At 39.0% G+C, this 15,000-nt stretch overlaps 1 protein-coding gene across 1 annotated transcript in view; it reads left to right on the forward strand.

Moving 5' to 3' along the window:
* The first annotated feature begins 7,934 nt into the window (after positions 1-7,934).
* The window catches only part of LOC135112058 (organic cation transporter protein-like), a 16,912-nt gene continuing 9,846 nt past the window's right edge, over positions 7,935-15,000 (forward strand). Inside the window, exon 1 of the mRNA XM_064025943.1 lies at positions 7,935-8,080. The gene's annotated coding sequence lies outside the window, so the exon portion shown is untranslated. The remainder of the gene's footprint in view (positions 8,081-15,000) is intronic.

Raw genomic sequence — 15,000 nt, forward strand, 5'->3', positions numbered from 1 at the left:
GTTGAGAACCACTGTCTTAGAGACGTCATTACCCTAGAGAGACGTCATTACCCTTAGAGAGACGTCATTAAAGAGACGTCATTACCCTTAGAGAAACGTCATTAGAGAGATGTCATTACCCTTAGAGAGACATCATTAAAGAGGCGTCATTACCCTTAGAGAGACGTCATTAAAGAGACGTCATTACCCTAGAGAGATGTCATTACCCTTAGAGAGACGTCATTAAAGAGGCGTCATTACCCTTAGAGAGACGTCATTGATCTCAGAGTTCATGCCCGATTACTAGAGCACACGTCCTCTTGCATGGGGACCTGGACAGTGTTTACCTTTGAGCATTAAGTCAGATGTTCGCTTACCTCTGAAAACCTATGCAACTGAATCAAGCGAACCACGGCCTGCCAAGTGTCGGCGATGTTACTACTGAAATAATATTTTTTTACTCTCCCCACGTGATGGTTACATAATTTGACTCGGTCACCGTCATTCTCATCTGAGGAAGAGGAACGCATTATACTGTATATCTCGTCAATTTACTGCTATAATGGAGGGTTGCTACCAGTCATTTACGAGTTTCATTTCGCAGTAATAGCTTGAGTGGAAACTTCTCTCTTCCAAGTCTGGCGTCGTGCATACAGCAGCAGTGTTTTTAAACACGAAGGATCACGTTCGTGACCACTTATCACCGATCACATTTGGACGATGACTGAAGTAACAACAAATAGCCATAAATTCCACTTGTAGCCTCGACCTTGCGTGTGACTGGCCAGCATTTTTTTTTTCAGACAATGTTTTTTGACAATCTTTTGAAAAACATGGAACATTTAAACCCGAAGAAAAAAGAAAAATGTCTTTCGAATGCACGCGGTAGCAGTGATATCTGTCTCCCAGAAGGTTCGCACCAGAACCACGAAATGTATAGCATAGTGAATATTTAGTCATAGAACGGCTATGCACATGGCTCCTGCTGTTAATGAAACATACTATTCTTACCTTCGAAGGAGACATCGCAGAGTAAGAAAAACATTGCTTGGCGGCAATGTTTTGACTGGCAATCCGTACAGCATGCCAGCAAATGCTTCCCCGCCAGGCTGGCCATCGTTCCCATGGTGGGCTGGTGGTATACCTGATTCCCAAGGTCGGGTGACTCGGGTCATCATCTCCTAGAGGACGTGACTGTCCATGACCTGAAGATGTCATTGCCTGTACTCGACTCTCGGGGGCATCACATATTACCGTGAAAAGAGTAAACAGTGTTGGATGCTGCAACTTGACTATAAATGCATGGATCCAGGAATTTTGTCTGGAACGGAAGTGGTGTCATGGAAACGCAGCGCGCCACACCTCATTGCTCTCTACTCCATGTATTGATCTCGTGACACTTGCGGACATGGGCAGTGTTTACCTTTGAGGCATTAAGTTGTCACGGCTACTGCAGGTACTCACCTCTGCTTATTCATTAAAAAAAAAAAAAACTTTTTAGCGAAGTTATTATTATGTCAGTAAGCTTAAAGAAGCTTGGTGAAAATTTCCTTTTGCTGCAAACACCATGATGTAGTCACTTAAAAAGGAAACAGCCGTTGGACAGGGATCTCATTAATATATGGAGGTGATTCAGTAAAGTGCATCCTACATCCTCCCACTAACAGTTATTATTGTTTTTGTTGTCATTATTATTATTATTATTATTATTATTATTATTATTATTATTATTATTATTGTTGTTGTTGTTGTTGTTGTTGTTGTTGTTATTGTTGTTGTTGTTGTTGTTGTTGTTATTATTATTATTATTATTATTATTATTATTATTATTATTATTATTATCATTATTATTATTATTATTATTATCATTATTATGATAAATTAATGCTTCCTGTTCTTGCTTGAAATGACATGTTTTTCCTGGTGACTGTAAACTCAAGCTACAGAGTCATGGCGCCATTGCGTGCCTTTTTTTTCCACTCAGTCTTCCTCCTCTTTTGATCCTTCTCATATTTCTGAGCTCTCTCTCTCTCTCTCTCTCTCTCTCTCTCTCTCTCTCTCTCTCTCTCTCTCTCTCTCTCTCTCAGAAAATTAGCATCTGAATGAGAAAACTCTAGAAAACATTTTGCATTAGTTGCAGGGAAGATATCATTTTGATCTCAATAAACTACAAACGAGAGGTGAGAGATTATAAATGTTGGGACGCATACCTTCGTCTTCCTCTCCCTTCTCTCAACTATCGCCGCGTCCGTTTTCTCTCCCTCCCTCTCCCCGCCTCCCAAAAGTACCCAGGCCATCCATCACCCTCAGTACTCAAACGTGTCAATTACAATCTCACGGTCTGTCGCTCCTCTATTGTTTTCGGGCAATTAGGGGCGTGTCTGCTCAGCGGGAGGCGGCGGAGCGACGGATTCTCGCCCTTACAACACGTCGCCATGGTCGGCATTCGCTAACCCCGACCCAAAATTCACTCGAAAACCGCCTCTGCGATCGGTCTTCATGGTCGGTTTTCGCGTGGCGCGGCACTTATAGTCCCGCGGGATTTGTTCCTCTCCGCGGGGTTCCTCAAGGGTCGCCCAGGGACTCTCTCCCTTCTAAACCCTGAGGATTAAGGTTGTTTTTTCCCCAGCGGCGCTGCGGAAGGAGCTGATAGCGGCCCAGTGGGGAGTCGCCGCCCAGCCAAGGGATTCAAGGCCTCCAGGTGTCCCAGCAAAAGGTTCAGATTCGCTTGTGATTTTCAAAGGTTGTAAATTACGAGATAAGATCAGAACATGACATCGGAACGCCACCGCCAAAGCCGATGCTTCCGCCCTCCTCCTCCCCATCCTCCACCATACCTGTCATAACTTCCCTCAACTTTCCTTTTTACTTTTTTTTTTATTTTTTTTTTTATTTGGGATAAGAAAACTACGAGAGGTAGAACACATCGCTCAAGGTGGCATCTTGTATAAAAACAAATATATTAATCGCCTTCGGAAATAAATAACCATGATGACAATGATGGTTAAGCAATAGGAAATGTCCATAATGACGTGGACGAGGACGAGGACCACTAAGAAGAAAAGAAATGAAGGAAAAAAATAAGAAGAGGATGAAGAAGAATAAAAAGGAGAATGGCGTAATCATGAAGATCTCTTCACAAAACGAGATAAAAACCTTCAAGACAACAAAAAACTGACGTCACATGTAATCAAGCTGCCTTATGTGCAGTCTTTTACCTGCAAAATACCTTGGTTCATTCTTTCCCTATATTAAGTTTGAAAGAGATCAGGATATATCTAAGCTCATCTACTCGTAGCTAAGAACAATATCTCAAGCTCGGCTCAAGTTCGGTTAGGGACGTATGTAATTTAAAAGGCTTGGTGTTACTTTAGATCTCCAGAGAAAACAATGTACAGAGGCCAGATATAAAGTTACATTTACATTAAGAGCGTCAAAAGTAGAAATCCTGAAGTATTATTATTTACCGCTTCGTCCTCTTATTTTATCAACATTTTTTATTAATTGTGTACTACCTGTGCATTATGTGAATTTCTCCTACCTACGTTAAATACTGTGCATTTGGTAATATGAAACAGCATTTACCATCTATCTGTTCATTTGTTCATCTTATCTTAGTCTCTCTCTACAAAGAGGTTGCATTGGAATCCGACCTAATTAAATACTTACCTACCTTCGTATCGCTACTGATTCCATTAACTAAGTCATGAATGTACGAGTATGTTAATGGTAATAGAGTCCCAAAACTCTCTCTCTCTCTCTCTCTCTCTCTCTCTCTCTCTCTCTCTCTCTCTCTCTCTCTCTCTCTCTCTCTCTCTCTCTCTCTCTCTCTCTCTCTCTCTCTCTCTCTATCTATCTATCTATCTATCTATCTATCTATCTATCTCTCTCTCTAAAAAAAAAATTATGATTCCTTGAAAAAAGAAGAAATACATAAATAAATAAAAGGAAAATAGTGTCCTAATTATTTGCTCAGCATAAACACAAACAGCATACTGAACATAAGGATTACATAATGAGGAATCAGTAACGAGAATCACGAAGGTGTTCGATATTTTCCTTACTGTACGAGGGAGCGTTGGCGCGAAACAGGAAGGATATGAGGAGGCAGAAAACAGTGTTACTTGCCGACAAAGAGATATTAATTTTAATGTTTGCTGCTCTGCCCCGCACAGAAACAGCCACATCATTATGACAGTCCACCAAGAAAATGATGAACGAGTCATGAGGGAGAATGCATTAAAAGAATTACAATATGGCGCCACAGCTAGAAGGTGTGGTAGTGCCTACGTCATACATTCTTACTTATTATAAAAAAAAAATAAATAAATAAATTACCACTGCTTTGACCCTTTTATGGGACTGGCATTTCAGTGGGCATATTTTTTTTATTGGATTTTTGTTGCCCTTGGACAGTGTCCTTCCTACATAAAGAAAAAAAAATCCCTATCAATAAATCCATCTACTCTAAAGATTCTGATTGACTCAACAGCAAAAACGTTATCATTAAGTTTTTTTTAACTAACTAACTATATACCATTTACAGAAAGACTGACAATATGACAAACTCACAAACTGGTTATTTGATTGTCTGACTGACGGATAAACTGATTTAATCTCACTGCAGTAAGCAGTTAAATACTGCAGAGCTCAGACAAGGTAAAAAACATGCTACTAATCACCTTAGTCATCCTTACTCTACGTTTCCTGATCTGACTCTGAATAAAAACATTTCATCAAGTCGATATCGAACCCTCTACATTGTAAAGCGACACACTACCCCTCACGCCCCTCAGACTCTTGACTCTCCCTGAAGGTGGTTATACTCGGTGAACTGTGTTTTTCTTATTATTATGATTGTTATTAGTACGTTGAAATCAGTTCTAAGAAGTTAGAGATTTGGCTCTATATCCTGTACTAGGGAGGTAACTGACCCTGAAGAAGTTATCGAGATTTTAGTGACGTTTTCGTGATTTTAGTTATAGTTTAACTAATCCTTTGTAACATTAATAGGAACAAGACACCATGAAAACCCAGCTAATCACATCTGCGGCCTTTGAATGCGAGAACAAAGCGTTTAATTAAGGATACGAGCTATGGCAAGCCCCCCAACACACATGAGCACACACACACACACACACACACACACACACACACACACACACACACACACACACACACACACACACATACATACACATACACACGTTTTCAAGATATATATATATATATATATATATATATATATATATATATATATATATATATATATATATATATATATATATATATATATATATATATATATATATATATATATATATACAGGGTGTCTCAAAAAAATGTACTCACTCTTTGAATGACGAGAAAACCTTTATTTATGAACATAGAGCGAAATGAAATAGCATCGAATACATGAGACAAATGTTCAAATTGATGACTATTATAAATGTACTCAGTCTCTCCTGACCGGAGAGTCGAATTTTGTGAATGGTACCTGGCAAAATGTGCAGACGATGTCGAGTTTGCACACAAAATTGTGTGGAGCGATGAAGCAACCTTCAAATTAAACGGTACCATTAACCGCCATAATTGCACGTACTGGTGTCCTGCAAATCCTCACGTAACAATTGAACGCCATGTAAACTTACCAGGAGTAACAGTGTGGTGTGGAATATCCGCATTGGGCATCTTAGGACCTTTCTTTTTCAACGAAACTGTCAATGGTGAGAGCTACCTCAACTTGCTTCAGGAATTTGTTGGTCCACAAATTACAGAGATGTTTGGTGAAGACAGCGATATTTACTTTCAGCAAGATGGAGCACCTCCCCACTACCATCGCGATGTACGAGCTTACCTTGATGCAGTGTTTCCTGACACATGGATTGGACGAAGGGGCCCCATTGAATACCCTGCGCGTTCCCCAGACCTTACACCCATGGACTTTTTTTTATGGGGATACTTAAAAGACAACATTTATGCCAACAAACCAAGGACAATTGATGCATTGAAATTAGAAATTGAAAGACAATGTCGTGATATTCCTAATGACATGTTTCGCGACGTTTGCGAATCCCTTGGTGCGCGTTATCAGCGTTGTCTGGACAATAATGGTCATCAATTTGAACATTCGCACACATGATTCTTCAAACACATTTGTCTCATGTATTCGATGCTATTTCATTTCACTCTATGTCCATAAATAAAGGTTTTCTCATAATTCTAAGAGTGAGTACATTTTTTTGAGACATATATATATATATATATATATATATATATATATATATATATATATATATATATATATATATATATATATATATATATATATATATATATATATATATATATATATAGATGTGTTGGAGCAATTTAAGGGTTTGTTAACTTTTCAGTAGACACGGATTATTCTTGCACAAGAGAGGTTCTTACTGGAGGAATGGTTCAGCCTTGGGAGGGATTTTTGAGGAGGAGTAAACAGATGATGTCGAAAATAACAACGTGCTTCTTTATGTTAATGGCATTAATCATGATTATAATGCTATGAGTAAGTGTTATCTTTTTTTGGGGTAATTAATTTATTCATTTTTTTACTATTTTATACACCTCTATCATTTTATATGTATATCTACTAATTTATTCACATGGTTATGTTTTTGTTTTTCAGAAGTAAACACTTTCCTGTGGCATGTGGTGGCGGCTTGATGCAGTTATGGCACCCCTGTAAGCGCAGCTCACTTGGTCTTGCCGCACGGGCAACTGGATTGCAGGTAAGGCACACTCTTCTGACATGGTAAAATAGAAAACGGTGTCTGAAATGAGCAATGATGGAAGATTTGAGGAATAGAAAGCATAGGAATGTTAACTCGTGCAGTGGTGGACCGGGACGGTGGATCAGCTGAAAAGGTGTGCTGAGGTGAAGTGTGCTGGCGAAGTTCTAGTGGTTCATGTATTCACAGTGATAGTCGACTTGCGTGCAAGGTGCATTCCAGGGTGCACGAATTTTTCAAAGGGTGCCTGGAAAGAATGGAGTACATGGAAGGGTACAAGACACCGCCAATGTCTATAAGAGTGTACAGCACGAAAAGATATTTTAGGAAGAGAATTATATGTCATGTAGGAAATAAATTCAAATTGAGATTGAAATATTACACATTTATTAGTATATCAGTGCATTGTAATCAGACGCAGCTCGCGTCTCACGGGTTTGAGAAGTGGCATTTTGTTTTATAATACTTTTAGCACCTGTATAACAATTATTTAAAACTTAGTAGGTAGCTATATTCTATTTTTTTTTTTTTTTAATAGAGACCTAATACTTTTACTTATATATTCTCAGTTTTAAAACTAGATAACAACATGAAATATTTCTTCAGGTGCGTGAATTTGGTAAAAGTTGGGATTCACTGATGTAGGGCACAGCACAGTGTGGTCGAAAACCTCGCGTTTCCTGCGACTTGTTGAAAATGGTATCGCATGACACGATGACGCAGCAAGACGTGCCCGTGGGACACGACCTTAAGGGACGAGAAAGGAGAACAGGAAGAGCCAATAAGTGACGAGGAGGAAGGGAGAGAGAGAGAGAAAAAAAAAAAATACAGAGTAACCATCAAGAATGGTGGGAAATTAGACGAAAGGAAAGCGTTAAGAGAAAGTAAACAGGAAATTGACAAGCGAGTAATTGTTTCGTAAGAAGAAAGAACTAAAAGAAAAAATAGAAAATTACACTAACGTAGAAAGACGCAAAAAAAAAAAAAAAGAAATAGAAGGAAAGAAATCATGAAAGATAAGTAGATACACTTTTCTTTTAAATAAGATTAAGAAAAATGACAGTACAGTATGGCGACAGACAGGCAGACACACACACACACACACACACAGAGAGAGAGAGAGAGAGAGAGAGAGAGAGAGAGAGAGAGAGAGAGAGAGAGAGAGAGAGAGAGAGATTGGTCATAACGTTAGATAACAGGGTAGCTACTTGTAAACGCCCTTGCTCCCCCTTCCCTCCTCTCTCTGTCTCTCTCCCTTTCTCATTCACTCACTCACTCACTCACCTGTCACCTCTCCTCTTGACCGCACCTCCATACCCTCGGCCAGTCCAGTAAGTCACCTTCAGCATGTTCATCGTTGCCACAGTGACACGAAACCTTGAGCAAACCACGAAGAAGAAAAGCTTGCTAAGTCTTTGGTGATCGAGAAGACGAGGAAAATGAAGAGTGGTGACTAAATGTGCTTGACTCTTTATTCTATTTTGTACGGGAAGTGAGAATGTGTTTGTTGTTCGGTGTTCTGTTCTCTCTCTCTCTCTCGCTCTCTCTTTATAACTCCCTTTAACATCGCAAAACGCACTAACGTAAAAAAGAAAAAAAAATGAAAGAAAGTAAGTGGGTATGTACGCGTGGTGTCTGCAGTGCCTTTGGAGTTATGGATGACAAACGCGCGAGAGCAGGCAATGAAATCCCCGGTTAAGAGAAGAAAGCGTCTGTGTCTCAGCCAATGGTGGGCGATTCGTAAAAGTTACTCAACATGAACGTGAATTTCCTGCAGCGACGACACTGAAACGCGCTGCTAGGGGAGTAAGGTGAATTCCGAAGAACAGGTGGGATAGATTATGCAATGGAGATGGAAGTAAAGTAAAGAGAGACGAATTTCGATGAACGAGAGTGATGGAATGATGGAGACGGAAGTACAGGAAACAGAAGAAGTGAAAGGAAAGAAGTGAAATGGATCTCGAAGAACGAGTGGTATGCAGAAGCGAAGTAGAGGAAATGAGAAAGAAGTGAAATTGAAGAAGTGGTGAAGGAAGTTAACCAATGAGAGAGAAGACTGTAACTTAACTTGACCTAACGTACCTCAACATAAGTGAGAACTGCTAACCAGCTAACCTACACTTCATTATGTGACTCTTTATTACTAAATGACGGTAACCACCCACAACCACGGTAATTGACTAAATAAACTTAACCTTACGTAACTTTCATCTGACGGTGTGCGGCATCCAGTTTCGTTATCGTGACACTCAAATTCAAGAACGTAACAAGGAAAGCCGCAAGAAGCCTATATATACAGACCTACACGTGGCAGCCCCTGTATGATGCATATTTTACCTCCGTCCACACATCTTCCCTCTCCATAACACTCTAATCGCCTCTAAAAGCTGTTTATTAATCTTGAAATAACTGTATGATTAGCGAATCTATTCCATCAATCTACAATCACGGCCAGCACTCGAACAGTGCGCCTCACTGACTTCACTATTTAGATTTCAGTCGATCTCAAGTACTCTCATTTGCTAAAACTTTGCCAATTGTCAGGTTTTAGCCAGTATTCTGAAAAGCTTTGCTGTCACCACGACTATTTTCCAAGGCCAGAGATGATCAGCTGGGTTCTCAGTAGTATTTCTCCTAACAATGATATAGAAATCTTATAAATCAGTCACAAGAACACCCCCCCCAAAAAAAAAAAAAAATAATAATAAAAAATAAATAAAAATGCGTGTAACTTCAACTAGAGCCTTTTGATAGTGGAGATGCCTCTTAAAAGTGTTTCAAAATATGATTATTTGTTAGAATATAGGCAGCTAATTAGAGAACTTTGATGAAAATAATGAAAAAGGAACCGCACGTAAGGATAAGCGGATGAATGATGGTGAGTGAGGCGGTATTAGTTATCGCCGCGCTGCCTAACATTGATGAAAGAGAAGAAGAACCAACGACAAGATGAGCATTAGAAAACATTTATACCTAGACGAGTGCAAACACTAGAAGAAATCGAACAAAACCGCAACGGAAATTAGACTAAAATAAACAATAACAGAAACTAAATACAGGAAATAATAAAAAAAATATGTTATAATAATAATAGTAATAATAATAATGATAATAATAATAATAATAATAATAATAATAATAATAATAATAATAATAATAATAATAATAATAATAATGATAATAATAATAATAATAATAATAATAATAATAATAATAATAATAATAATAATAATAATAATAATAATAATAAGAGGAGAGAGAGAGAGAGAGAGAGAGAGAGAGAGAGAGAGAGAGAGAGAGAGAGAGAGAGAGAGAGAGAGAGAGAGAGAGAACTGTAAACAAAAGAGAACGTAGCAAAATAATAAGTACAAACAAATAGCAAAATAATAACGCACACATTGCCACCACCGCCATCACGACCACCTCATCACCACCATCACCACCACCACAAACAACAACAACAGCATCAGGTGTACGTGGATACACAGCAGTAGTGGTCGTCACCTCCTGTCTTCTCCAGCTGGTGTCATAAAAATAAAATGGCTGCTTCCTGAAGAGCCGGCCTTGTACCACTCAACACTAGATTGTATAATACGATAAGGATGAGCAGACGTAACTACTGGCTTACTGCGTTCCTCTGTTATGTACATAGCTACAGTGTTTTCTTATGTAAGAGGGATCCTGACCAAGGGCAACTAAAACTATCAAAAAAAAAAAAAAATGCCGCAGAAAGCGTAACTCCCTTACCGGGATATTCGAAAATCAAGTCAAAAATTTCATTGTAAAGTGTCTCGAAGCCTCCCTCTTGAAAAGGTTCAAGTCATAGGTAGGGAGAAATGGACAAGCAGGCAGAGCTTCAGAGTTTACCAATAAATGGGACAAAAAATTGTGAATGTGTGTCAACTATTGCATTAGGGACGTGGACAGAATAGTGGTGAGAGAAAGCAGAAATTCTTGTGCAGCGAGGCAATGGGATGGGGGATAGAAGCATGCAGTCAACAAGGTCAGAAAGCAGTTAACATGAAAATAGCGATAGAGGATAGCAAGAGATGCAACTTTACGGTGAAGAGAGAGAGGCTGAAGACAGTCAATTAGAAGAGAGGAGTTGATGAGACGAAATGCTTTTTGATTCCACCCTTTTTAAGAGAGCAATATGAGTGGAACGCCTCCATATATGTGAAACGTACTGCATATATTGGGGATAAGGTCCCTGTACAGAGTTGGCAGAGGAAGAGAAAAACTAATGAAGACGAATTAGAACCTAACTTCATGGAAGCTGTTTTAGCGAGAGACGAGTTGTGAAGTTTCCAGTTTAGATCTTTAGTAAAGGAAAGACCGAAGATGTTCAGTGTAAAAGAGGAAGACAGTTAGACATTGAACAACACTGAATTTGCTTTGCCCCAATCAGAAATTTCAGAAATATCAGAAGTCAGGCGTTCTGTAGCTTCTCGGTGCGAATTGTCTTAGAGGCGTGGGAAATGACGTGGGAAAATGCAGAGTGGTCTCATCAGCATAGGAGTGGATTTAGGAGAGTGGTTTAGGAGATCATTGATGGACAGTGGAAAGAGTCGGTGAGAGAACGATGTGGTCAAAAATCGGATAATTTCTTGCGCTCACATTCAGTCCACTTTCTTTTTCTTTTCTTTTCCTCAGGCGCAAATTCTCTGATCTGCTGGTAATCTTAGAAGACTAGACATCTGATAGACTCTAAACAGATCAGAGTTAGTATGGAAGGAAAAGCGCTAAACACAGTGGAAGTGAGCGGTGTTAGTTACTGGACCTCTGGCTGTGACTGTCCGGATGCTTGCCAGTGTGGTGATGACGCAAAGTCTAGTGAATTTTGTCCGTAAATCGGATAGAAGTTAATTTATGAACTCATGAACTGCTTTACATTAAGAGCTTTGCAAAGATCAAGAACTGGGAATGTGATAAATTAAAATAGTTTCCATTTGCTGCTTTTGTTTAACGTTTTGTAGAAAGGTAAGAGATTTAGTCCTTTTCTTCATCTTTCTTTGCTTATGTTCCTCGATTTTTTTTTTTTTTAATGTGGCAGGGAGACCGATCAAGAAAAAGGTAAAATAAAAAAAAATAAAAAAATGGCTCTTTATCTTATCTCTAGCTCCGTCATCGTTCTTCCACTTGAATCTCAGAGCATCCAATATTCATGATTTCCTCCCCCACTCTTTGCGTGTCTTTGTATTACTGTTACGTCTTTGATCTCAGTCTTATCATGCAATGCCCCCTTTGTACATGATGCAGGAGCGCTGAGGTACTGATCTGGAGGCGAAATAAATCTTTAGCCCTGTAAGCCTTTAGTCGAGGATCGAACCCCTGACCAGAACAAAGCATAAATTTTGGTTAATAAGAAAAGAGAAAAGGGAAAAAAAAAAAAAACACAAAAGAACCAGACATTGGGAAGGAATCCGACAAGGGGTGCCGTTTCAAAGGCGACACTTCTGCTGGCTTTCATTTCTTTGGAACCGTAACTGATGAAATTTTGTAGTCAGGCAGGTCAGGTTAAGTTAGGTCAAGTCAGAACAGGTCAAGTCAGTTTTCAAGTGAAGGGATGAACACTGGAAAAGAAAAGATATGTTGGTCAAGAGTTATGTATTAACAATTTTCTTTATTTGTATATCTGAAGACTGGGAAAAAAAGTTGAATTATATATCTTCTTTTCTTTTCTTTTCCTTTTATCATTTTCTTGTGGACGATGAAGAGAGAGAGAGAGAGAGAGAGAGAGAGAGAGAGAGAGAGAGAGAGAGAGAGAGAGAGAGAGAGAGAGAGAGAGAGATGGTGTAATAGAAGATAATTTCAGGAGAGGGGGAATCTGAAGTGAAAGAGATAACTACGAAGAAAACTTACAGAATTGATATACTGAAGCATCAATAACCCCCCGCTCTCTCTCTCTCTCTCTCTCTCTCTCTCTCTCTCTCTCTCTCTCTCTCTCTCTCTCTCTCTCTCTCTCTCTTTCTCTTTCTCTCTCTCTCTCTCTCATGCCTCCGCCCTTCCCATCACACCTAATCACCCCATCAACAAACAACAGGCTGTTCTTACCACATCCCCTCCCTCCCTCATGGTCATTCTATAATTGGCTAATCCATCACGTCCTGCATTGGTGAATGAGTGATGGGGGCGGCGATCAAGCTGGTGGTACTTAGAATAGCAGTAGTGATGGTCAAGGTCTTGCAATTGCCTGTCTCTGCCCATTACAAGGCTATCACTGCTGCAGACTTCTATCAGATGCAGTGTATGTGATGATGCTTAGAAATCAGGGAAAACGCCTGCTTGTATTAAATTTTCTATGGTGGTTCGTGTTTTCCATCAGTTTTAAGCACTCTAGTATCAGTGACTTTTTTTTTTTTCTCTCTTCTCATGGTTATCGATAGAAGATAATTTAACAATGTTTCTTTTTTTCCTTTCATTTTCTAGCGTTGTAGACAGATAAGAGCAGATCAGAACTTATGAGTACCCCCGCCTCCTCCTTTTTTTTTTTTCCTTTTTTTTAGGGTTTTGTTTTTTTCCTCTTTTTTTCCAGGGTCGTTGACAGATGCGATGTTAGGAATCTATAAGTTTCCCTTTTTTGTTGTTTTTTTTTAAGGGTTCTCGACAGATGACACGCTAGTAATCTATCCATGTTCCTTTTTTTTTTATTTTACTTTTTTTTTTTTTTCTCTCGTGGTTGTCGACAGCTGAGAGGACTTCAGATTAAGGAAACACGTAAACATACAGGAAGGGAGTGCTTATGTTGCTCGATTCTTGACGATGACTATTCTTGGGAGCTTAATGTGTCGTCGAGTTATGACTATCACTGTTATCACTGCCTTGAAATGTCATTATGTAGGTTCTGCTGAATTAATTCCCCATTTATTTTATTATTTTAAGTAAGGGCAACAAAATATGGGAAAAATTAGACTCGCTGAAGGTGCCAAAATCAGTTTTAAAGGTGTCTTGAAATGTGATTTTGGATTTGAATCTGTGTGTGTGTGTGTGCGTGTGTGTGTATGAGTGAGTAGATGACGAAAACACACACACACACACACACACACACACACACACACACACACACACACACACACACACACACACACACACACACACACACAGTACATTTTCAGTTTGTAAACTGCCTTAATGATAAACCGTTTATTATTATTATTGTTATTATTATTATTATTATTATTATTATTATTATTATTATTATTATTATTATTACAGATTCATCCCTCATCTCACTCCCTTTCCTCCTTCCTCATGTCTCCTTTCCTTTCCTCCTCCATCTTTCTTCTTGAACCACACACAGCACTTTACGACGTATAACCAAGAATTTCCCGGCAGGAGAAGCCAAACATCTCAACCTTTGAACGTTTACTTGCGATAAGATAAGCAGGATCTTAAATAAGTAGGATACTGACAAACTCATTTTTACCATCTCTCTCTCTCTCTCTCTCTCTCTCTCTCTCTCTCTCTCTCTCTCTCTCTCTCTCTCTCTCTCTCTCTCTCTCTCTCTCTCTCTCTCTTCCTCTGCCATCTTCTCCACACGTGACCATCTCATCATTATCAATAAGGTCATATTCTGAAACATTTCTACGCCGCACCTCCACTGCATTCAAAAGCCTCTAGTTGAAGCTACACGGGTTTTTAAGGGTGTTTTTAGGGTTCTAGTAACAGATTAACAAAATTTTTACGTTATTAACAGGAGAAGACTCTTAAAAACCTGGTTAATCACATCTGTGGCCTTTGGAAACTGTTGCGGTAAAAGAAAACAAGTGTTTCTAAATACGTGCCAAAATGCCAGGCCAGTGATTATTATTTCTGAGGTAGTATAGATATGAGAATGGTAGCAGAATGTTAGCAGTGCTTGAAGTACAGAGTAGTCTGAGCAATGGCGATGATAATCTATACAGTGGTAGTCGTAATAATTTTAATTGCGCTTGTGATTGTATTAGTGATAGTAGAAGTACTAGTAGTGGTGGTGGTGGCGGTGGTGGTAGTAGTAGTAGTAGTAGTAGTAATAGTAGTAGTAGTAGCAGTAGTAGTAGTAGTGGTAGTAGTAGTAGTAGTAGTAATAGTAGTATAGTAGTAGTAGTAGTAGTAGCTTTGCGTCACACAGAGAAGGCAATCGTTAGGTCCTGCTTTTCTGAGTGTAATAAACGGGAATGCCTGAGATTAAAAGGAATTACATTACATTAACATATCATAGATTTATAAAGAGGAATGACTTTGGGGGATATAATAACCGAAACTTATATTA

This window comes from Scylla paramamosain, chromosome 23 (assembly GCF_035594125.1).
Source record: "Scylla paramamosain isolate STU-SP2022 chromosome 23, ASM3559412v1, whole genome shotgun sequence".
NCBI lineage: Eukaryota > Metazoa > Arthropoda > Malacostraca > Decapoda > Portunidae > Scylla > Scylla paramamosain.